The following is a 23,417-nucleotide window of genomic DNA, read 5'->3' as shown; positions in this document are numbered from 1 at the left end:
TGTATGCAAACATTTTAATCAAGGTGTGACTGGTATCAGTTTAACATTAAGCTAATCAAACACGAAAAAGAAATAAAAAAACAGGCAAGTTCGATAACATTAAGGCAACAATTAAAAGGGGAGATCATGTTGTGTTAATTGATCACCTTGTCTTCCCTCAGCATACTTGCTTAATGGCTTAGCAACATACTAGAGATTTTTATAGCAAATGTTGTAATAAATGTTCAAAAGCAATAGCACCATTCCTCTTTTTCTCGCTCCCCACCACCAGGAAAAACAGGTTTGTTCAATCCCCAGTAGCAATGCCTCCAGCTTGCTCATCCATTCCACAATTTGTCATGTTCACAGGTAGGTCGCAGTGGGGGATCCTGCCCTTGTTGCTTCACTAGTGTCTCCTACAGGTTGATAGGGGTGTCTGCCTAGAGGGGTGCAGGGACTACCAACAATACTCAACTCTTACATCACAGCTGCTGCGTTCCAATTCAGAGACTGGATCCTCCAAAGTCTGTGTTTGTTCAATTACCTCATAAGGGGTCAATGAGGCCTGTCCAAATTCAAAGGATCCAAATGAGTCCAATAAAGAGAGAGATGGGAACTCATGAGTGCACAATTCGGCTAAGGATAAAAAAGCCAAGACAAAATGTACCTTATTCTTATAATATACTGGAATAAAGACCGCCTAACAATTATAGTAAATATAATTTTTTAATAGCTCATAGATACGTACACATTAGTGGTTCTTATGTGTCAGTCCTATCAGTATTCAAATGTAAACAAATCAATAAAAACAATTCCTGGAGGAGAGCCAGGACAGGGCTCTTCCCTGCACCTAGCCTATTCTTCCACCATTTAAAAAAAAAATGTATTGTATAATCGTCTTTATTAACAAACAGACAAACCAATCAACAGAACTGTAACTTCTTTGTCAGAGTTCCTAGTCTGAATATTCTATTAATCCCATGGTATTGCAGAAAGAATAAGCTTCTATTCATATATTTCCATTAATCTGGTAAATCATTTGCCAGCTGCACATCAAGTTTTGAACTGAACCTTCACAGCTGATATTATAAACTCTGCTCAGCCTTGCAAGGGCAATGTTCCAGTGATAAAGTTTAAATATTTGACTTAATGATGACCACATGAATGCACCGTCAATTTTGTCTATGGGGGAAAGCCCTTTCTTATTTAGCAAAGAGGATCAGGTTCAACTGAGCATTTGATTCAAAAACATTGTGTAGTATTAGCATTCCTGTTAGCAAAGACTACAGATTACTTGTGAGAATAGTGGGAAGTGTTACCCTAGTCACAAAAATGAATATACGGTAATTGATTGGTCCTAATTTGGAATAATACTCAGAAAAGTTGTCCGAAAACAACAATATACTTAGCTGACACGCACGTCTTCTTGCCTCGTCTTAAATGAATATCGCAAAGGACCTTTTGAAATCACACCTTTTGAAATTGCACCTTTTGAAATCAAATGTCAGTGAACGCAACACTTCCAGGACTTGATCAAAGATCAAGGAGAGAGCTAAACAAGCGAGCAGTGGAGTCTTGGTTCTTGCTTAGTTTCCTTCCTCCGATAAACACTGAAGGCTGAGATGAGCATGATGGATTGTCTCTATCCTTGAATCTCAGCCTTTTAAAAGGTTTAGAATGTTTTCCGTATGGATGAGATGTAAATGTTAATGAAACAAATAGCGTCATGCTCATCATCAAGGACAGTAACGGAAGCACCCTGGAGATCATTTTGATTGGGGGAATCAATCATTCTCTGCATTACATTTCTCTTCACTTCAGTTAAAAGGCTGTAGCATCTGTCGTGATTCACAAATGCTTTTGTCAAAACTAGTTAAATTAAACCCTCTGTGGTTTTCAGCAAAAAAGGATTTAGAAAAAGTTGTATTCTCTTTTTTTTTAAACAGGTTAATTCCCAAAGCTTTCTTTTCCCACCCAGACAAAACAGTCAACTGTCTTTGACACAGAGGACAAGAGGAGAAAAAGAGCGATGCTTCAGGCAATTTTGCAGAACTTTCCTTTACCCATAAATAGCTGTTACCCAGAAAAATCCAAGAGGCACAGAATAAGAGCTTCATGCGTGGTTTGAGTGTATGTGAAAAGATTCAGTGGCAGTGAATGGTCTTAATACTGATTCCAATCAGTGTCACTCAAAAAGGATGCCGAGTTGCTTGTCAGTGTTGGATGCTTTTCTGTGTGGAAATGTTTTGCTCTCGGACAAATAAAAGGGATTGTCCTCTCAGGAGCTTACCGTCCCTGCAGCCCCCGCTGTCCTGGTAAGCTGTGGAAATTGAACTGGATGGAAAAGGGTGGAAGTGGTGGGAGTTGTTTGGGCCATGGAGAAAGAGTGATTTTGTGAGGTTATACGCCTGCCTAGAATCAAATCTACCTATAGTGAATTTTGGAAATATTCTAGCATTAGTGCCTGCTGTCAAGCTATATTCTTAAAGTTATTCCTCAACTTACTGAGCATCATATTTTGGAACTATTGCTACACCTTACTGTACACATATGTTGTGCAGATGGACAGTTCTTGACAATTTCTTTGACTAGCACAGGAAGCTAAATGGAGGTCCCATTGTTGATTGCTTGTCCCACTTTGGCGATCAAGCGGCTCCTCATCACTCCACAGGTGAAAAATGGATTGGCAGAAGAAAGCTGTCACATATTAAAATGGTGCGCTGTTCCATACATCGCGCTGATTATAATTCATCACATTTAAATCAGTTCAAACATCCATATTTTGGCAGGATATCAGGTTACATTTTGAGAGTGGTGCCTTATTCTGATTATTTTGCCCATAGCTACCTCTTATTTTTCTTTAGTCTTTAGAACTGAAACATCACACATGCAAATGAGTTGAATTGTGGAGTTAACTGTAAACAAAATGCCAAAATGGAGGGAAATGAGACAAACCATTGCTTGCCGATCCAACAAATGAATTACATTTTACATAGGAAAACAAAAGTTTAGATGATGATCGCATTTAATACTCAATACATAAACCAAAATCATTTCCAAAATGGATGAAAGAACATTAAATTATATATGTGCTTTAACTGTTTCACGTCATAAAGCCCATATGTGCCACATCAGCAATATATCAGAATTTGGTCAGCGTGTAAATGTAGCTTGAAGAAAGATGTGCATATGACATCATTGTGACTTTTGAATTTGGATGGTCTCAAGTTAACCTTTCAGAATATGGGCTCCTTTCTTTTATGAGGACTCTTTAACACCATCAAATGCAATCAGATATGATACAAAATTATATAACGATAACTGGGCTATGTACAGCACAATAATTAGAAATGTTTGAATGTGCGAAAGTGAAATAAGTATCTTATTTCAGCATGAATAAAATATGAAATATCCCACATTTGGTAAAAAATTCAACACTTAGAACTAAAACATGACAAGTGCAGATTGACAGCTGATGCTTGAGATAATATAAGTGTGCTGCGAAAGTGCCACATGATTGTACACACTCTGTGAGAATGTGTCAAGCAAGATGAAAGAACAAAAATGACAGAATCTCCTTCTTTAATCAGTCAAACTGTAGAGATACTCGGAATAAACTTTTCATCGGAAAAAAAGTTTTGCTATGTGGAGTGTCTCTTTGTCTACTTCAGTTTGAATGAACACACCAATGCCTGTTCTAAGGGTGACTTTTGATTCCATTTATATTCAAGGGAACAAGGTATGTAGCTCATTGAGCGAGGAATAGGCAGCATTGTGGAGCACTGATACCTCACAGCAAGAAGGTCTAGGGTTTGAATATAAAACTAAAAGTCTCTAAATGTCCTCCCAAAATAATTTGTCTGTGTGCGGCAGCTGTGTGATGGACTGGAGGCTTGTCAAGGTTGTACCCTAATGTTGGCGATAGGCTCCAGCTCATAGCATAAACAGCTATAGAAATTGGATGGATGCATGGATATACTGTACAGTATATGTATATGCATCAAATATTCAGAATGTTCAGCTTTTAAGCAGCTACGTCTTTTGTGTCTCATGTTCTTATCATCATCTTTCTCTGTCACAGGGATTGATGATTATTACATAATCACAGGGGGCTGCCAAGACGTGAAAGGGGAACTGGCAGCCCCCTGCAAAGACACAGTACAAGTTTAAAATAGAAAACTGATACGATTTACAGTTCCCATGCTTACTTGCATGCAAAAATGCCATTTCAATGAGAGAAAGGCAGTTTAATCATGACAGTTTAAAGTCTAAAATGTTGTGCAGCATAATTCGAAAACCTTGTGAATTCAGTTTCATCAAAGAGCTTAGAATGCTATTTTGGTTGCATCCTTCTGCAAACAACATACTCATGACAAAGGCGATGATTACTTAAAAAATTATCATTTTAGTGCAGACTGTTTTAAGCATATACTGAGCATTTTTCCGAAATAGTTACAGTATTTGATGTAAATTGTCAAGATCTTGTCAAATGCACAAAACTGAATACTCCTTTTCACTACTGCACACAGAATTTCTGCCTGTCACTTCTGCTGACATCTCCCTGATTTTCCTGATAAGATTTAACATTTGCTGCACGTTGCAGGATGGAAACATATGGTGTCCTTATTAGAACCCACACAGACTCCCATCCATCCTAAACCTGAAAATAAGACATATCAGCCTACATAAGTGAAAATACTTGTGTAGCATTCACTTATTATCTAATTAGCATTTTTTTGAGAAAGTCAGTCATTAGATTTACTGCAATGTGCTAGTTACAGCTGCATGTACACTTTTGTCTGTGCAATCATTTGTATCCATTGTTCTGACAAAATCAAATGTTAAATACATATTTCCAGACTCTGTAAATGTGGTGGGCATGCATCCTTATATCTGAAGTTTTATACATTGACTGGTTAATAAATTAATCATGAAAACAATTACCAGCTACAACCTCTCATGCTCTGTTCCCCACAATGCCTGTCGCATGTTGACCTATTCTCTTATCTCTAGGCTACTATGCCCCATCCCCCATATGAACCTGAGCTCTGACTGCCAGTTCTCATAACTGATTTCTAATGCATATCTGCTACTAAATGACATTTGAGACCTGACGCTTAATGTGATTTCCTGAGAAATAGTTTGTGCGGTTATAAGCTTACATTAATAGAAATGTTTCAGTTGGTTGCAGTGCAATATGCTTTTTTATATATTCATCCAAAACAAGAACACTGTGTTATCTGGATGTTAAAAAAAAAGTAAATCTCGATGCTTCTCTGCTGCTTCAAAGATCAAAATGTGGAGCTGTATAATTGAGCAGATTTCAGCACAATCAAAGAAGGAGTCAAATATTCATCACTGACATTGCAGTAAAAAGGGATTTGGCTCGCATGTCGTCAGGAAAGCTACTTTCTGACTTGAGTGGAACTGGGGCCGTGCTTCTGTACCCCAAGTTATAAAGTTCAATCAATGCAATTACTGACCCTATCATAAAGTTTCCTCACAGGACACAGATCACAGTCAATCACGAATGTATTGCAGTAAGGCAGTAACCTTAGGCTTATTTAACGATCGAATAAAAGAACAGATTTGATATTGTTGTATTGTGCAAACAAATGACACCCACAGATCTGACGACAAAAGACACCAGTGACAGCAGTGTTTTCTAGCCGTCCATGTCATTCTTGTCTTGATAATGAGAATGAATGCACAGCAAAGGTGGCTTCAGATCGCTCAAAAAAAAAAAGCTGAAATATGCCTTGTCGCTAAGGAGCACTTGTGTGAACAAACACAATCAATCTGAAACCTAATCATATGTTAGTCTGTAATTGCACAGGCTCTCTGCATGCCAGGTGGATCGCTCAACTGCTACTGTTTTCAAGTCTTCACTGTACTTTCTGTGACACCCAGTCCTCTCTTCATTGGTCCTCAGAGTCTCTTCAGCCTTAAACACGTGTTAATCAACTCAGAAATGCCGCTTTAATTAGCTTTTTATTTCCCAATAAGTAGATATAACACCAGTGCAAAAATCCTGTGCACATTCATTTGCATATGTGAATATAATACTGTCACTAATCTCAAGCAGGAAATGATTAGTTTGCTTACATGTCAAACTAAAGTCCAACCTTCAAACCAACTTAGACCAGGTAGCCCTACATATTGTATCTTAATGTATTTCATTTAACATTAAACACCTTATATAATGTGGGCAAATGATATACATTTCCAAACGGCACTAAATGTTTTCCTGAAGTGCGGCCATGATTTTGGAGGCATTCATTGATTATTAACCCAAACATTGACATTTTTCATGCACAAACTCTTTGTTCGGCCCCGATAATAACACCAAAACAGGCTGTAAAAATGAAGTGAATTTGTCCCTATGTGGACTGACAATGACCACAAAACGCCTGACACACAGAGATGCAGAGGCAGAGCGGGAAAAGGGTCATTTTTATCTGTCTTCAATGAAATAGCTTGATGCAGACCAGGCTTTGCTCTGCCAGTAATTATCCGTAAGATTTCATTTCTCCACAGTGGGCTTATTTGATTTCTTTGTTCTGTGAGATATTCTGTGAGTAGCCCTCCACTTCATGACAATTATGATCCATCTCTCTCCTGCAATCTTGTTTTTTGTCCGTCTGTGAATGTGTCCATAATGGAAGATCAAAGACACCTCTATCATTATAGGTTGCAATAAACAAATCTATATTGCATCTTTTCATTTACAGGCTGCAGAATAGAAGTATTTTTAGGAGGAATCCAGCCTACATGAATGAATTCTTTTAGATTGCTCTGTACTTCACAGAGGGAATGGCAAGAGGAACTAAAACCACAAGTCCTTGATTTCCTGTAAGATACTGATTGAATCCGACAGAATCTTTGGCAACCAGTTTAGCCTTGACTGCATCACCCAAGGTCATTCCACTTGAGACATCCTAGACTCCATCTGAGGACTCACCTGATATTTGATTTGTTTTTGCAAATGCCACAGTGCTTCTGTGGCATCTGCAACCCCACTACCCATCTCAGACTTCATTCCTGTGATAGAGCATTTCAGTCTTACACTTTAACAGCAACAATTCATCAGGATCGGCTAAACCCGTAAGTGCCATTCACTCCCTGACAAATGGGGCATAGAAATAGGTGTAGGGTTTAATTTCCTCCTCCACAGCCATGCAATTAGAATAATATCAGTATGATGAATGTGATCATATTTTTTCTATTTATCTGCTTCACTCTGTTGTTCCTCATCGAGTAAAGTATAGCAGGAATTTGCACATTTTTGCGTTTCTTTAATCCCAATTTATTTTTATGATATTTGTCGCATTATGTATTTATTTCATATATGAACCTTACTTTCTACCTATAATCTCCAGATAGGAAAGAGAACTACAAGAGGAGTACAGTCTCGATTTAAAAAAAAAAAACGATTGGACATTTATTTTTAAAAGCTCTCACAGTTCTGTTTTTTTGTTTTGTTCTAGAGCAGCACACAAGGAGACTATGAATTGCTGAGCTTCACACTTGGTTCCACACCTCTCCTTTTAACTGGAAAACATGCAGATATTCACAACGCAGACAACAAAATATTAACAAACCACACACACACATGCACAAAACAAAGACACAGCAATCGGCCGATAAAAATGTGCGCTTGGTAGCCAGTCAGTTAACATTGGCACAACACAGAGGATCAGCTACCTATTGGTTTGACACCATATGAGCTCATTATTTTCAGTTATTTGTTGAAAGAATAAGGCCGCAATTATTTTATGTTTTCCTTGTTGTCAATAAACCCAATGAAAAGACAAAAGTTGACAACGATTCCATCCAACAAACAGCTTCTGCCTTTGTATCTAAAGTCTAATAGAGCTTCTGTTGTTCTTCCAAAAACTAATAACACATTACAGGGCCACACCGTTGGATCAGGGGACATAGTTTATCTGTGCACTGTGCAATTTTTTTGCAGACAGAATCATTTTCTTGCCTAAGTATAAAAAGGTCCTATCTGCCCCATTTTGAGATACTAGGCTTTAAACTTTTGCCTATCCGTTCAGCTGACCTCTTACAACTTTTGATTTTTGTAAATATTAAACCCATAAATTTGAAAAATACAGAAAGGAACATAAAGCATCTTTTACGATGTGCTATGTACTCATTAATCGGTCCCTTGTTCAGCTATTGAGTTAGAGGCCACACATTGTATTGAAAACAATGCAGAAGCAGGATCTAAATTTGCATCACTGAACATCACAGGCCTATGATAAAGGTAAACACATTTCGGTTCAGGAGTTCAGTCCACATAATAGAAATACCTCCTAACACACTTACATCTCCAGCTTGCCCGAAACAATGAAATAACTTCCAAATTAATGTGGTCTGCCACCTATTACAAATTAATAATCTTTTGAAGGAAAACACAGCAACAGCTGCAACATTTGAAGCCATTGAGTTTCCTGTTAAAAAGTGAGTCCAGAATGTTGTAGAATGACTATTGCTCAAAATTGAGTGTTAACATATGGCAGAAAATAATCAACTGCAGATCTGTAACGTGCGAGCACACACACACGCACACACGCACACACACACACACACACACACACACGCACACGCACACACACACACACACACACACACCAAGCGAACTCTCCCACAGTTCGGGCAAGCCAATAGTCAGAAGCAGTAAGCCAGCACATCGCAGAACATAGCTTCTCATAAAAAGCAGATCATTCCATTTCAAAATGGAATGCTTTCACAATGGATACACTCTGGACTTTTTTCAGTTGTCCATAAAGTGATTCAACAGGTGAAGATGTTCCTGGCAGCCACAGAACTGATCTGATTTTGTTTGTGCTGAGGCAAAGTGAGGCTCATAAAGTGTCTTCATAAGTTTAGTTGGGTAGTTGCTGGATCAGATACGATGTCCGTGCAGAGCAGCATTTTGTTTCACATGTTTCAGTAACAATTGGAGTTGCAAGTTTTCTCCTCCCTGCTTCATTTGCTTTATCGTGTTGATGTCACTGTGGCTTCTGTGCAATGGAGAAGTGAAGTGGACTCCACATGTTCCACAACTAACCTTGCTGGAGTCGGAGCAAATGTTTTCTTAAGAATTTAAATCCTTTTTGGAGCTCTTCATTGAAGGTTCAAACCTGTTCAGTCATGGCTAACTAGCTAAAGGTGTGCACAAACTAATTACTTTTTGCAGGTATGCTAGTAAATGAACAAGGCTGGAGCATTGATGCTACACCCTGCGCATTTAAAGGGAAAACTAAATATACGTATACAGTATATATTTGTCCGATAAAAATATGGGGCAAATCAGCGTAATTGTATTAGAAGGGCCACTTTAGAGATACTTTAAATACGGGGTAGTCTAGATAAAAACGGGACATAAGCTAACCCTTATCCATTCTCATTGATCTAATGGAAACACAGTCTTTGATGTGAAATGCATATGGCTTCTCAAACATTTCTATATCATGGTAAGAAACTGATTGAATAAATCAGGACAGTCTGTTTTGTCCTGTTTTGGATGGATGTTTCTGAATAGGTGTGTACATTCAGATTTGCATTTGTTGATGTCCATGTCACAAAGTAAAGGACTGAGCCAAAATGACCGGACCTATTGTTTTGTCTTACTGTTTTACTGGATGTGTTTCTATTTGGGCGACCTGCAAATTGTAAAGATTTGACGGTATTCAAATTTATTCTGTGACCTCCAAGATGCAATGAATCAGTTTGCAACAAAGGGTGAAGTGGCTGAGATGAGGATCAGCATGAGGGTAGATTGGCAAATTGGTGCTGCTTCTACAGACTGCTTCTATCAAACAAACAGAAAAGGAATGAGTTGGGGAGTATAAGGAAAATGTGTGGCAACATTTTAAGCAGCAGTGTCACTGACCTATCAGATTTGTATGTGGTCAGTGCTAATAACAGGGCCTGTGAGGTCCTGTCTGACCCCAGTCCCCCACTTTTTTGATGAGTTTCAATGGCTCCCATCTGGCACCGACGCGCTGTTCCTAGGTGTGTAACCAACAGATGTAAAAGCCCTTTTGTACCTGCAGGAATTGCTTTTCAAAATAACAATTGTATGTAATGCACACGCTTGTCGATGTATAAGTCATAGATGTCCTCTTGTCTTTTCGTCTGACTGCTTCTTGTACACCAAATTGCCCCTCAAAGGCAAAACTCTCAATTTTCCGGTCGATCTACGTTCCAACTCTTATCTATGGTCATGAGCTCTGGGTAGTGACCGAGAGAATAAGAGTGCAGATACAAGCGACTGAAAATAAGTTTCCTGTGCAGAGTGTCAGGATTCATCCTTGGGGGCAGAATGAGGAGCTCGGACATCAGGAGGGCACTAGGAGTAGGAGTAGAACCGCTGCAGCTTTGCTTTGGAAGGAGCCAGATGAGGTGGTTCAGGCATTTTATCTTGATTTCTCCCGCACAGAATATAGTAGATTATAGGCCATATTCAAAAAGTTCACCTCAGTAATTTCAGCTCAATCATAAAGTTGCCATGGTTTTGATTAGAGCACTCCAATCCCATTACCGTCTTGTTATCTGCAGCCACTTTGCAGGTGGGCAGCCAATCACGATGAACATGTTAATGAGGTAATGGTTTGGAGGGCAAAATAGACAGCGAAATGGACACTTACCACAGAAAGCCTAACTTTGTGTTGTGTAACCCTAGTTTTAAGAGATGAGGTAGTGAAGAACAACAACCTGCTGGCAGGTAGAAATGCAGTAACAGTAAAACAGAAAAAAATGATTTGGGAATCTACAATTGCAGAACACGTCGATGTTGTTGCATGTGTATACAAAAGAGCTCTTGACTGCCAACAGCAGTGGCAAAGTGAGAGACAAACTGTAAAGAAAAAAACATGGACACACGTCTGGGAGTCCCAGCACACTCGGTGTGGCTCCAGAAAAGAACACCACAAACAAGTCCCGTCAGCCAAAAGCAGATTTTATTGTCGCTGTATGCATTTATGTAAAGATTACGGGACATGCAAATGAGTCAAATGCATGGGTTGGGGCGATAGAACCACATTTCATGCAAACAGAAAAACTGCCTGTAAAGACTAATGTTTATGAATGAGAGAAAGCCGTGACGTGATTCGCCCTTAGCGTTATGAAAATGGCCCTGTGTGTCCAGATGTATCCTCAATGGTCCAGGTGTGGTCACTGCTATGCTAAATAAAACATTAAAAGTAAGCATTACGATTGGGAACTGCATGACCTGTGTGACCTCTTGTGTCCCTACAGACAGAGGTCAAATCGGGGGTTAGTAGGGCTCCACTGTGCATGCATCACACACTGCATGCACTGTGCATGACACTGACTCCATTTCAGTTCACAACCTTGAACAAACTAGTTTTTTGTCGTTTCTCTGCTGGCCCTGGTTGGATTGAAATGGTAATCAATGATGACACACTTTGAGAAATGTTTCCCTTGTGCAATTTTCTAAATGACTGCTGCCCATTTACACTCTATTGCAATATTTCCCTCATCAGAAATCACTGCAATTTTTGTGCAATCCTACTTTCTATTTATGCTCTTGTGTTGTTGTGTTGTGCTACTAAAAGGTTCTGAATGACCTTAACGTTGCTTCTTTACAATCCCAAATCCTGCCTTGGCCACAAATCTACATTCGGAACATGTTCTAAAATGTGTTTACCAGATGAAAACTCATTTTCTTGTGCAGGAATGGATGTTTATCCATCGGCACTTATTAAGGAATCTAAAATGACAACATGCCTGAGTGAGCTTGATTGACTCTGACCCTTAACTTTTTACATGGGCAACTTGTCAGTTTGTCCAGTCATTGATAAGAAACAGAAAATCAGTCCTCTCTGAGCATCACTCCCAATTTAGCTGAGCCCTACAAACTGTCAGGAGATAGCAACATTTCAAATGACAGCCGCTTATCTGAGCAAGCTCCAGTGCATTCGCCCAGGGTGGATTTGGTTGATACACCGACCACATTACTGCTGGAAGTTCAGCATCTTTTACCCAGTCTAAATTCTTCTTTTACTGTGGGGATGTTTTGCCAGGAGCTGTGTCCCGCACAGTGGTTCTTATTCATAGGTATAATATATCACTGCTCGCAAAAGGCGCTGTATGAAGATGAAACACAATAGTTTTGGGCTGGAGAGAGAAAACACTGCTTCCTAATGCAGACTAATTGCGGGCAGAAAATAATGTTCTATTTCATCTGACAACACTAGTAGGTAGCTACATTGTATCTAATTAAACTGAAATGTTCCACTGAGCCATTAATATTAATAGCAAATCTATGTACAAGAAATTAGGGAGCATCTTAAGAAACTTCTGCACAACACTGAAACAAAAACAACTGAATGATAATTACTGCTGGGTGTACAGCATCCAATTAATGTCAATGACGGCTAATTTGAGACGTATTCACGACAGCCTGTTCTCTATACTTACCCATCTGAAACATGAAAAATTAATTACAGGTGAATCAGATACTAATTTAAATTGGAAAACATTTATTCTTTCTAAATGATGTTCAGCAATGCCCAATTAACTGTGTGCTTTAACTAATAATATTGCAAAGCTCAAAACATCACAGCAGTTTTTTCTTATATGCATGTAATATTGTACTAAGTTTCTATGTTGTTATGGCTAGGTGACAGAAAGTAAGTATATAAAGTAAGTTAGTAAGTACAATAAGTGCATTTCCTCTATTATTGCCCCTCACTTCTTCTTGAGTTCTTCAATTTTGTGCTACTGACTGCTGCTACTTCAATACATTTCAGAGGCAGTTATTGTTATAAATGAACTCTGTACTGTAGATACGTGGCTAATTTGCAGATTATGATTGTCATTGTATTTCTTATCAAACAATTATTTTAGCTTTGATAGCACAATTCATTTCTGACATTCTGTTTTCAGCAGTAGCTCGCTGAACTTATGAACCAAGTGCCACCTCACTAAAAATAATATCAACAACCCACCCATTGTAAATGAGTAGGACTTTTTCATCAAAATTAATTATTAAACAAAATTATAATGAGGATAATAAATTCAAGATGATCTAAAAACACTATTTCTGCATATTTTTTTACATCTCTTACTGCAGTTTGAGAGCTACTGCCTTAGTGATGTAAATAGACGGAGAGGCCCAGGAATTCACTCTTATAAAAATAAACATGTAAACTCTCCCAAATTCCTCAAATTAGAGATAGAATATTTTTGAAAGAACAGGGTCTCCAATACTTTGGGTGAAAGATTATGGATAGCCAAATTTGGGTATCCGTATTATTCCATTACAGATTAAAATATATCTTGTCCCACATGCTCCAAAATAGGATATCCACTTTTGATAAAAACAACTCTGTCTCCAGTGTTCAACATTGTCCTTACAGATTCATATTTTAATGTTGATGTTCACTATAATAAATAGACTAATGAAATTTACTTTTTTTCCCCTATATTTAAGGGAACTTTTGAATACAGGGAGCTTAAATATTTCTCCATTTCTGACAACTACTCTCTGGCTTTGTAAACTGAAATATTGTCCCATAGTTGCGATTTTATGAAGAAAATAAAAACTAATCAACATGATGGCAAAGGGAGGCTCATCAGAGTTGTGCTCTTTGAGAGGACAAAGTTCTCAAAGTCTGAGTTTTGTGTGAAAAGACAAACCACCATGTTCAGATTGCATTGTATTGATTTACTTTGTGCCATCAAGCCCAGTATGACATAAAACATTTAAACAGCAAAATGTACAACATTTCTTCAGATTTATAAATGTTAGATGAAAAAAAACTTAAAAAGGCTACAAGTCAAAAGTGACCACAGTAGTTAAATTCGGGAGAGGGTCATCTGGGTGAGGCAAACTTTATGACAGTGAGGGATGTTGGCACCACAAGTCCTTCCTGGTGTGACATTAGTCATCATTGCCAGTTCAGTCGTTTCAGGGTTAGTGCGGATATTCATCACGCGATGACTGGAGAGACTCTTGTTGAATGAAGGAGGATTGGGATATTTATGGACAAAGGAAGCAAATATCACAGCTGCCAGTGGTTGGAAGCCGCAGCGTTGAGTTAGATCATTGGTGACCTTACTCATTTATGAGTAGTGACATGTCAAAAGACATATTGTCAAGGACTCCATGTCTGTCACCTGACAGAGAAATATATGTTTATGATATTACATCAGAAGAGTTGTAATACATCGTACATCTTAAGCAAGAGATGCCACCCAAGATTCACCATCAATGTGTAAATACAAGCACCCATCCTGCACGCGCGGGAGATGTATAGTGCTGTTTAAAGCCATGGTGGCTTGAAATGAACTATAAATGAATAATGCATTTAAGGTGTGGCAATACATTATGTCATGCTGTGTGATTCCTTTCATATATTTACAGGGGCATTCCTGCATTATGCATTTTATTTACTCCCTTTCTAGAAAATGTTAAATCGTAATGTGTTGACCATCATCAAAGCTGCTTGAGGTTAATGCCTACACAAATACAGTCAGTAGGACAGACCCAAACACCCCGAACTGTCCTGAAAGCATATTTCTTATAAAAAAAAGTCCACATAATCACTGGGGACATATCTCTAATCCCTGCCAAAAACAAAAGAGGAACAGGGGGAATTGCCGCCACCAACTGGGCTGCAGCGTGGCATAATATTTACATGCATTATAATCAATTGTTTTCTTTTCATTATGACTGCCCGAGTTAAATGTATCGCATGGTGACTGTGCCTGACACTCCAGTCCATCTCTGTTATTTGATTACTTCTCCGTTACCAGGGAGCCCAGTAAGGAGTGGATGTGTATATTGGAACTAGAGCACATGGGGTGAAAGGGTGTGAAAAAGAAGCCAAGACCATTCAGAAACATTTAGACTGACAGCTAGGTGACAAAATCAGAGAGTGAGAATGAAAAACTTGGGACTGTGTTCACTGGCCTTAAGTCCTGTGTTGATTCCCCTCTTTTTTAAAAGAAAAATGTTGGGAAATCATATCCACAAGACTGTTATCTTGGGAGGTAGTCTCTACGAGAGACATCTCTACAGGATCTTCAACATGAGTCTTTAGATGAGCAGGAGCAGTCCTATGGAAAACAACACTCCTTGTTTCGTACACAAAGTTGCGGGCCCCGGCGAGCTTAATGAATATAGACCAGTGGCCCTTACTTTGCACATCATGAAGACCCTTGAACAGCTGCTACTTCACCTGCTCAGACCCCAGATCGTGCATGCACTGGACCGTCTACAGTTTGCATACAGAGACAACATCGAAGTGGAAGATGCTGCTTGTACAAGCTTCACCGGGCCTACTCCCACCTGGATGAACCTGACGGGTACATGAGGATCATGTTCTTTGACTTTTCAATTGCATTTAACACCATCAAATCCCCCATACTGGCAGATAAGCTTGGATAGATAGGAGTAGATCCCTCTGTTACCGGCTGGATTACAGACTATCTGACAGGATCACCACAGTTCGCCAGTCTGGGCAGTGGTATGTAGTACCGGTGCCAACCAAGGAGATGGTGGTGGATTTTCGCATGTCTAAGCCCTATCTTGAGCCAGTGAGAATTTGAGGTGTGGACATTGAAATGGTGCAGACCTGCAAGTACTTAGGTGTCCACCTCAACAGCTAACTAGACTGGTCCCTGAATACAGATGCTCTGTACGCAAAGGGACAGAGCATCTGTTTTTCTTCAGGAGACTCTGTTCCTCCGATGTCTGTGGTGAGATGCTCCATGTTCTACCAGGCTGTGGTGGCAAGCATCCTCTACTTTGCTGCAGTTTGCTGGGGGGCAACACTGAGGACACGACAGCTGGAGGCTGGACAAGCTGGTGAGAAGGGCTGAATGAGTGACTGGACTGAGGTTGGACTCACAGGACTATGTGGTTGAGAGATGCACACTGAGGAAGGTGCAGGCCATCTTTAACAACAAGCATCCTCTTCACTGTATTCTGGCCTGTCAAAGAAGCAGTCACAGTGGACGTCTAATCCCACTGCAATGCAGAACTGATTGGCTTAGGAAATCATTTTTCTCCTCCCTCATCAGACTCTATAATAGCACCTAATGACTCCCCATTTTTCTATCTCATTATATATTTCTTATCAATAATGCACACAGCTTTTATATGCTTCTTTGGATTTATTTTCTCTGTGAGCTACATGATGCTTGAATTGAATAGATAAAGTACATACCTACCTACCTACCTACCTACATATTTAATTAATTGCACAAGCTATTAAATACTGGCATGCATAGCGTCTTTCTAGAGGTAGTACAAAATTAAGAAGAAATGTAGGTGAATGCGTCCTCAACCTTCAGGCCTTTTTCAAAACATTCCTTTTGTAGACTTCATTTTCATCTTTTTGACTTATGTGAATATCCACCACACATGTACATAAATGTTTTTCCTCATCACCTTTTCTGGCGTGATTTTGTTATTTGTTTTTAGACCGCAGTAGGTGTGAGGCTCCTCCAACAGGCACACTTTTACAGCGTTGTGGGTGTGATGTAAAAGATTCACACCTTTGCTGAAATACTCCATTTGCACCAAGTTGTGTGTTATGAATCCCAGCAAAAGGTAAGGACAGGCAGAACAGGTAGGTAGAACTGCAGAAAATAAGTTCTAATATATAAATATGGCTAATCATCAACAACATTCTAAGAGAGATTTGAAGTCTGCATCATAAGCGGGAATCAATGTACAAAAGCTGTTAAACCGTGTAGCACTGAGAGCAGGCTGTGTGGTCATCCATCACGTTGTATTTGGAGAGCTATCTAACCCTTTCAAAGAGGCCTGGATGAGTTCACACAGCCCTACAATCAGGTTACAAAAATTCCCTCACTGTTTTTCTGACATCGCTGTAACAACCTGTAACGTGTGGTCATTACTCAGCGAATCGAGCCATGCTGTTCAGCTCAACAGTTTCTATGGTGTGACAGAACTTGTGGACATGACAAAGCTATAAAAGCAAATTTTAAAAGTCCACATCCAGGGCTTTTGACTCATGCTTGTTTCAGAGATATTAAAAATCAAAAGAGTCCAAGGCATCCTTAATACCTTCATAATACCGTTCACAGAGCACACATTTCAGACACGAGAGACTAAAAAGAAGAACTTGTGCTTTTATGACAGCTTTTCACAGTAATAAATGAGCTGCTTGGTAAATTAATTGCATGTTTGATTCACTTATTAGTTAATAAGTGAAAAATAGTAATAAATTATTATAATACTAACCCCCACAAACTCACATTTGTCTTTAAAATCAGAGCAAACATTCAGAAATTTGAATTGTTTGGTATAATGTCTTCATGCATCATCTTGTATCAGACTTGTAAATATCTTATCTCAGGCCCTAAGGCAGCAAAACATGATGCTGCTGTCACTGTGTTATTTGTGGTTAATGTTTAAATAATAAACCAATTCCAGCTAATTTTAATATCAAAACATGTCTGTTCTTTGTTTTTGTCTTCACTCTCAATTATTGACGTAAACAAACCGTGTCTATAACTGCCCAGAATTCTACATCTTCTATGTCTGTACATCCTTGATGTGATCAATATCATAAATGGGAACAACAGTGCACACTTTCACTTTCACTGTCATTTCTTCTCTAAGGTAGCGACTGAAGTATGAGTGAGGAACAAATGGAGAATAAAGCTACAGAAAACCACACCTGCTCTCAGGATTCAACCTGGCCAATTGCTGCATGAAACGGGTGTGACATATAGTTCCTGATAGTTACAAAATTTGTCAAATGGAATCCCCAACCCAATTTGGCAGTCCAGGAAGGAGTTTAATATAACAGCCACTTTTTAAAATAAACACTGAGACCTTAAGGGCTTCACCAATGTTCTCCCTCCATGTTTGCCTTGGTCCAGCCCGGCAAACCACCCCCACATTATTCTTCATCCAAACCAAAATTAAGAAAGAATGTAAGTGCTGTTGAGTAATTCAGTGTCTGCAGAGCAGCTGTGAATAACAGCGTTGCTCAAAAAATGTTTTACGCAACGGAGTTGGTGCCAAGACAGAAAGAATGAATAACAGGTTAAGAGAGGAGCTCATTTTCTTTGACTCCCGGTTGTGGTAACTTGGTACTGCTATCTTGATATTGGTTTTTATAGATAATAAAGCAGCTTTTGTGCCACAACCCGGATGTATCCACTAAGACGCCAAGACCATGCATGTGTTTTTCTCTCTTCTGCTGTTTTATGTGGATAATAAATCCATATCCAGGTTGACTTATGCTTGTTACAAAGATATTTACAATCAAAAGAGTCCTAAGGCATCCTTGGCTTCATAATACCATTCACAGAGTACACATTTTCAGGCACATGAGAGACTAAAATGAAGAACTCAAGCTTTTATGACAGCTTTTCACGGGAATAAATGAACCGCTTGGTGTATTTATTGCATGTTTGATTCACGGGGGGAAGGTTAAAAGAGACAGCAACAACTAGTTTATTAAACTAGGGAAATATTGATTGATTTTTTAAAAAACATTTCAGCCCCTCTTTAAGAAATTAATTTAATATGAGGGATTTAAATCTGACTCTTCATGCAGTTGAAGACATAAGGAAGATATCTTGATCTTATGAGAAAATGGAATGGGGAGATAATGAATATTGAATGAGCATATTCTACTTCAAGCAATCATCCCCATTGACCAAATCCCATCGGCACACAAATCATCTGTGTGGTTATGCTGAGTTAATTAAGATCTAGTGTGTGGAATTAATCGAGTCATGCCATTGCAAAAAGCTCAATCACTAGACCTGCACTGTCGTCTCTGTGAGTACTTTAACTTAGAAGAATAATACAAACCATCCTAGTAAATAATGGCAAATTACTACAGATGACAATATTCAGAAATGTATGGCACAGTGAAGAGAGGAAAACACAAACAGGCCGAGAGGGATACTTGGATGAGATAGCAAAGATTATTATGTATTTTAGAGGTGCAGTTTGTGTGAGTGGAATATTGTTTTCGCCTTTATCTGGGGAAATACTGTACCCTCTCAGGCTGCTTGGACCTCCACAGATAAGAAAAATGAGTGAGATTACACCTCATTTTTCTTCTCAATGCCAACATTTTCCTTTCCATTGCCAGTTGTAATTGTGCCCTCCAGACTTTTATACAGTGGGCGCAGAAATTGGGAGGCCAAAGAAAACAACCCTGGCTGAGCTGAATGCCCGTATGAGCCATTTGCTGGTGCTGCTGGGACCACCACAGGAAAGCCACTACATTTATTGAGTTAATTAAACATAATTATAATATAATTTCAGGGTTTTGTATAATTCTCAGCTTTTGCGTAATTACTTCATCTATTTAATTGTTGTAAGTAACGCAAGTAATGTCAGCAATGTTTCAGCTGTGTGTGTGTGTGTGTGTGTGTGTGTGTGTGTGAGGTACAGTTGGAACTATCAACATTAATATGATTAATATGATAACACTTCACACCACTTCATTGGGACAAAATGGATAATTACTGAAAGAGCAAGAGCGTGTTCATAATATGTGCCCACAAAGTAGTATCGTATTGCATCAATTTTGTACCAATTATCATTATTCTGTATTCATTTTCCACATTGTTTTGCGTGAGATTGACATGGAACTAGAACATGACTACAGTACATTTTCACATTAGTCTGATTGAATTGGACTTAAGTAAATTTTCTTCCTTAATACAATTTGTTTGGGGAGGTCTAAATACATCAATTGCATCGGGTGTGGACCAAAGCAACCACACCAAGATGCTGACCAAGGTCCAGTCACAAAACAATCTAATCAGTGGAGTGATTAGATTGTGGTGTGAACATAAACATTAGCTAGATCTGAACTAACTGATTTATTGTTGATTGATCTGGAAGCAGAGAGGTCTGGATACATTATCAGGTTAAGTAATTCTAACCAGTGATTACCCAAACCAAACAGAACCTGTTTGGTTTGTGAAAAGGTCTGCTATGTGACACAGCAAATGCAACAACAAAAGTAATGGTAAAAGTGAGTCGTTCCGGAACAAATGGACTTCAGGGCTGAATAATATGTCAATGTTATTTTCTACATATGTGACAGTGCTGAAGCTCCAGTATGTAACTTTTTAAGAACCCTGTTTTGTAGAATTAGCTGAAATTCTCATGAGGGAAATGCATACAATTGAGTGCTAAGCATGGTTGTAATTGCTAAATTACAACCATGTGTGTTTGCACGGGACTTGTGATTTCACATTTGAATGAAACATGTTGCTATAAGTCTGGTTGAAAATAGTTTAGATTCTAAATGGTAGGAAATATTTTAGGTAGGGATTATTGTGACAAGAGAGAGCAAAACGTTCACTCTGCTGGCTCTCTTTCCCCTGGAGAGGGCTGTGTAGAGCTGGCAGCGAGCGAACACAGGCTGAGGAACGAAGATGCCAACTCTCTCAGTCTCTTGACTTTGACCTTTGCTAATAGTCACTGCGAAAGCCAGAGTGACAGGGAACTGCCACCATGACAAAGGTGAGGAGATGTCTGGAGGTGTCCACTGTCACCACTAGCTTTATGCAGCCATGTTCCCCTGTACATAAACAATTGGCCACTTACAAAGAGCTGCTCTTACTGCATTTCTGCTGCTTACAGGCTATTCATAAAACATACTTGTTTCAGTCTGAAAAAAACATTTCAGCAGAATGGATAATGTGTTCAACTGTGTTTGGCTAACATATGTTAATGAAGTATCTCACTCACGTTTCCTCGAGCATCAGCACCTGTGCTCACACCCCACACATCCTGTGTGCAATATGCACTACTGGGAGACATTAACATTAATTAACATTAATTAATTTGAGCTTTAAAGCAAATGATTTAAGTTTGACATTTCCATTTCACTTTGCCTTTTACCTGGTACACACATTACTGGAAGGGACTTATTGCGGTACTTATTTGGTGTGGCACTGAGACGATAGCATGATCTTTATTTGCCCCCATGTGTCTTACAAATCTGCAATGAGAAGTCTTCAATCAGTGAATCCGGTCCTTAATCAGTTGCCTTTACTCATCCACTCTCTGTTAGCACATTCCTACCTTTATAGCTGTGCTGTAGAACTGTAGTGGCCCTGAAAACTAATTTATTATTGACAACATTTTCTGATTGGCCCTTGCCGATGTGGAAATTGGATGATTAACTATCTGAAATTGTGCATAACCTCTTTTTAAATATTCACTCATCATGTAGATATTTTCCCCAACGTCCCTCACCAGCATCCATATGTCACTGTCAAATATGATCTGAGTGGTTGATTCATTCTTTTCCAAGGTATTAGTTCCATTTGAGTAATATTTGAATAGAAATTGCTCATTCAGATGCATTCACCTTGGAGTACGCAGAATCCATCTCCATGAGAACAGTCTATACCTAAATAAGCATGACACTGTGTTTCTACTCTACTTAATTGTTTAGAACCTCTGTGTTAAAGTGCAATTTAATTGCAATCAAACATTTCATATTAGCGTAATTGTCAATAATTACAAATGCAGTTGAAATGTTTGCAGATTTTGACGTTGAGAACAACATGTCTGTCTTATAAATATGCTGACCAAAGTATATTTTTACTGGTGAACGTGATGATTGTTGTAAATATATAACATTAGATTAAATACAGACGCCTATTTGTTAAGAAGGCTGTAATTCTTTGATGAAGTTGAGAGAATGTCTCTTTGGTGTAAACATTACTGGGGGATCATTTTGCTCTCCATTAGTCTTATCTCTCTGTCCTATCACACTCCGAAAACGTATTAGGGTTTCCCCCAAGGTAACTGTTGAAATGTGATCATTACACAAACCATTTACAAAGTGACAGTCCTATATTTGCCTGTATCAAGATGGATGTGTGCAAGACAGTAAACTGAACCTTGAAACTAAATGTAATACTGGAAAGAGAGCTCAAATTTTCTCTCTCTTGAATTCTGTGAAGGAAATACATCAATATGTTCACATGGGTGAACACACACACAATCCATGTTGATAGCTTTCATACTTGCTCGGCTCTCACAGATGGCAGAGGCTGTAATGCAGAGGGATTTACTGTAGCTTTGACCTTCAAGTAGATTTTAATTCCATAACTTGTAGTCAATAGCCTTTATGAATATGGTCAGAATATTTAAGAATTAGATTTTTGATTTTTGAAAAAGGTTTTATAAATTGAACATCCAGCTGCTATGCAAAATGCAAGGTGGACATACATACACACACACACACACACACACACACACACAGAAAGGAGTCAAGCAAAGGTCAAGGTAGTGATAGTGATAGTGTATCAGCATATCTGCTGAACATGTGCATACTGTGAGGGAGAATATTACACATATTGATAGTATGGGAAGTCTGTACATCCAAATCATTTGAAGGTGCAAGACGCTTAAATAATTCATGCCCATGCACCATGCATACATTGACTGATTTGCAAAAGACTGTGTGATGTTTGCAAAATGAGAAGAAAATGTGAGGCCTGGATGAAATCAGGTGTGACCAACTCAACTCCTGGGAAGCAAAGAAAAGAGCAACAGTACTTTAAAGGCTAGCCAGAGACTAAAAAAGCCTTTTGTTCTATGTGCCACGAGTGAAGCTGAAACATCTGATTAAAGCTATCTGATAAGTCAAGGCTGAGGCACATGTAGTTATCTGGGATCAAAGCCAGAATCATGTGCAGCTCTCCATGCCGGGAGCATTTACGCTACTACACAGTTGGAAGCAAAAGTTCTTTGCTCCAGACAACAGAATCTACAACATAGTGGGACATTTTTCAATTGGTTGCGTTGTGCACCTGGCCTCTGTAAATCCGCCAATAAAGAATTGGGCCTCTCAATTTAACAGAAATGATTGTGGGCATGTTTGAGTGATGCGTGGCTCCAGGATCTTAATTTTTGTGATTTTTGTGATCAAAATCACAGATTTTGCTGCTTCAATTTCCTTTTTTCCATTGATCACAACTTTTACACTTTTTATCTATATTCACAAATATTGAATAGATCTACATGAAAAACAAACACAAACTATACGCATTGAACATATTCTGATCATCATCTAACATTAAAGTTCCATAAATTTAGCAAACAAATTGAACTAGTTTCATTGGTAAGGCAATGCTTACAAAAGCCATTTTATCATCCGTTGCTTACTTTATTCCACAACATAACTTCAGGCTTAAATCTGATTTTTCTATGTCATGAACCTTTCTCACTTCTGATCGTAACCACGGTAACTTATGCTCCACGGCTAGCTTGGTACAGAGCAGGTTATGTTCAAGCTCAGCGGGGCTATGGTAAGGCGATCTCCGGAGGGTGACGATATTTAGAGACCGATTAAATCCCTGAGGACACTCTTTAACAACACTACAGATTCTGGGCAGAAGGCAAACAGTATTTATGTAGGCTTCTAAGT

Source organism: Genypterus blacodes, unplaced genomic scaffold (assembly GCF_046128005.1).
Source record: "Genypterus blacodes isolate CSIRO-AG114 ecotype Tasmania unplaced genomic scaffold, CSIRO-AGI_Gbla_v1 ptg000111l_1, whole genome shotgun sequence".
NCBI lineage: Eukaryota > Metazoa > Chordata > Actinopteri > Ophidiiformes > Ophidiidae > Genypterus > Genypterus blacodes.
The sequence above is the reverse complement of the archived record's forward strand: the minus strand, read 5'-3'. Positions refer to the sequence as shown.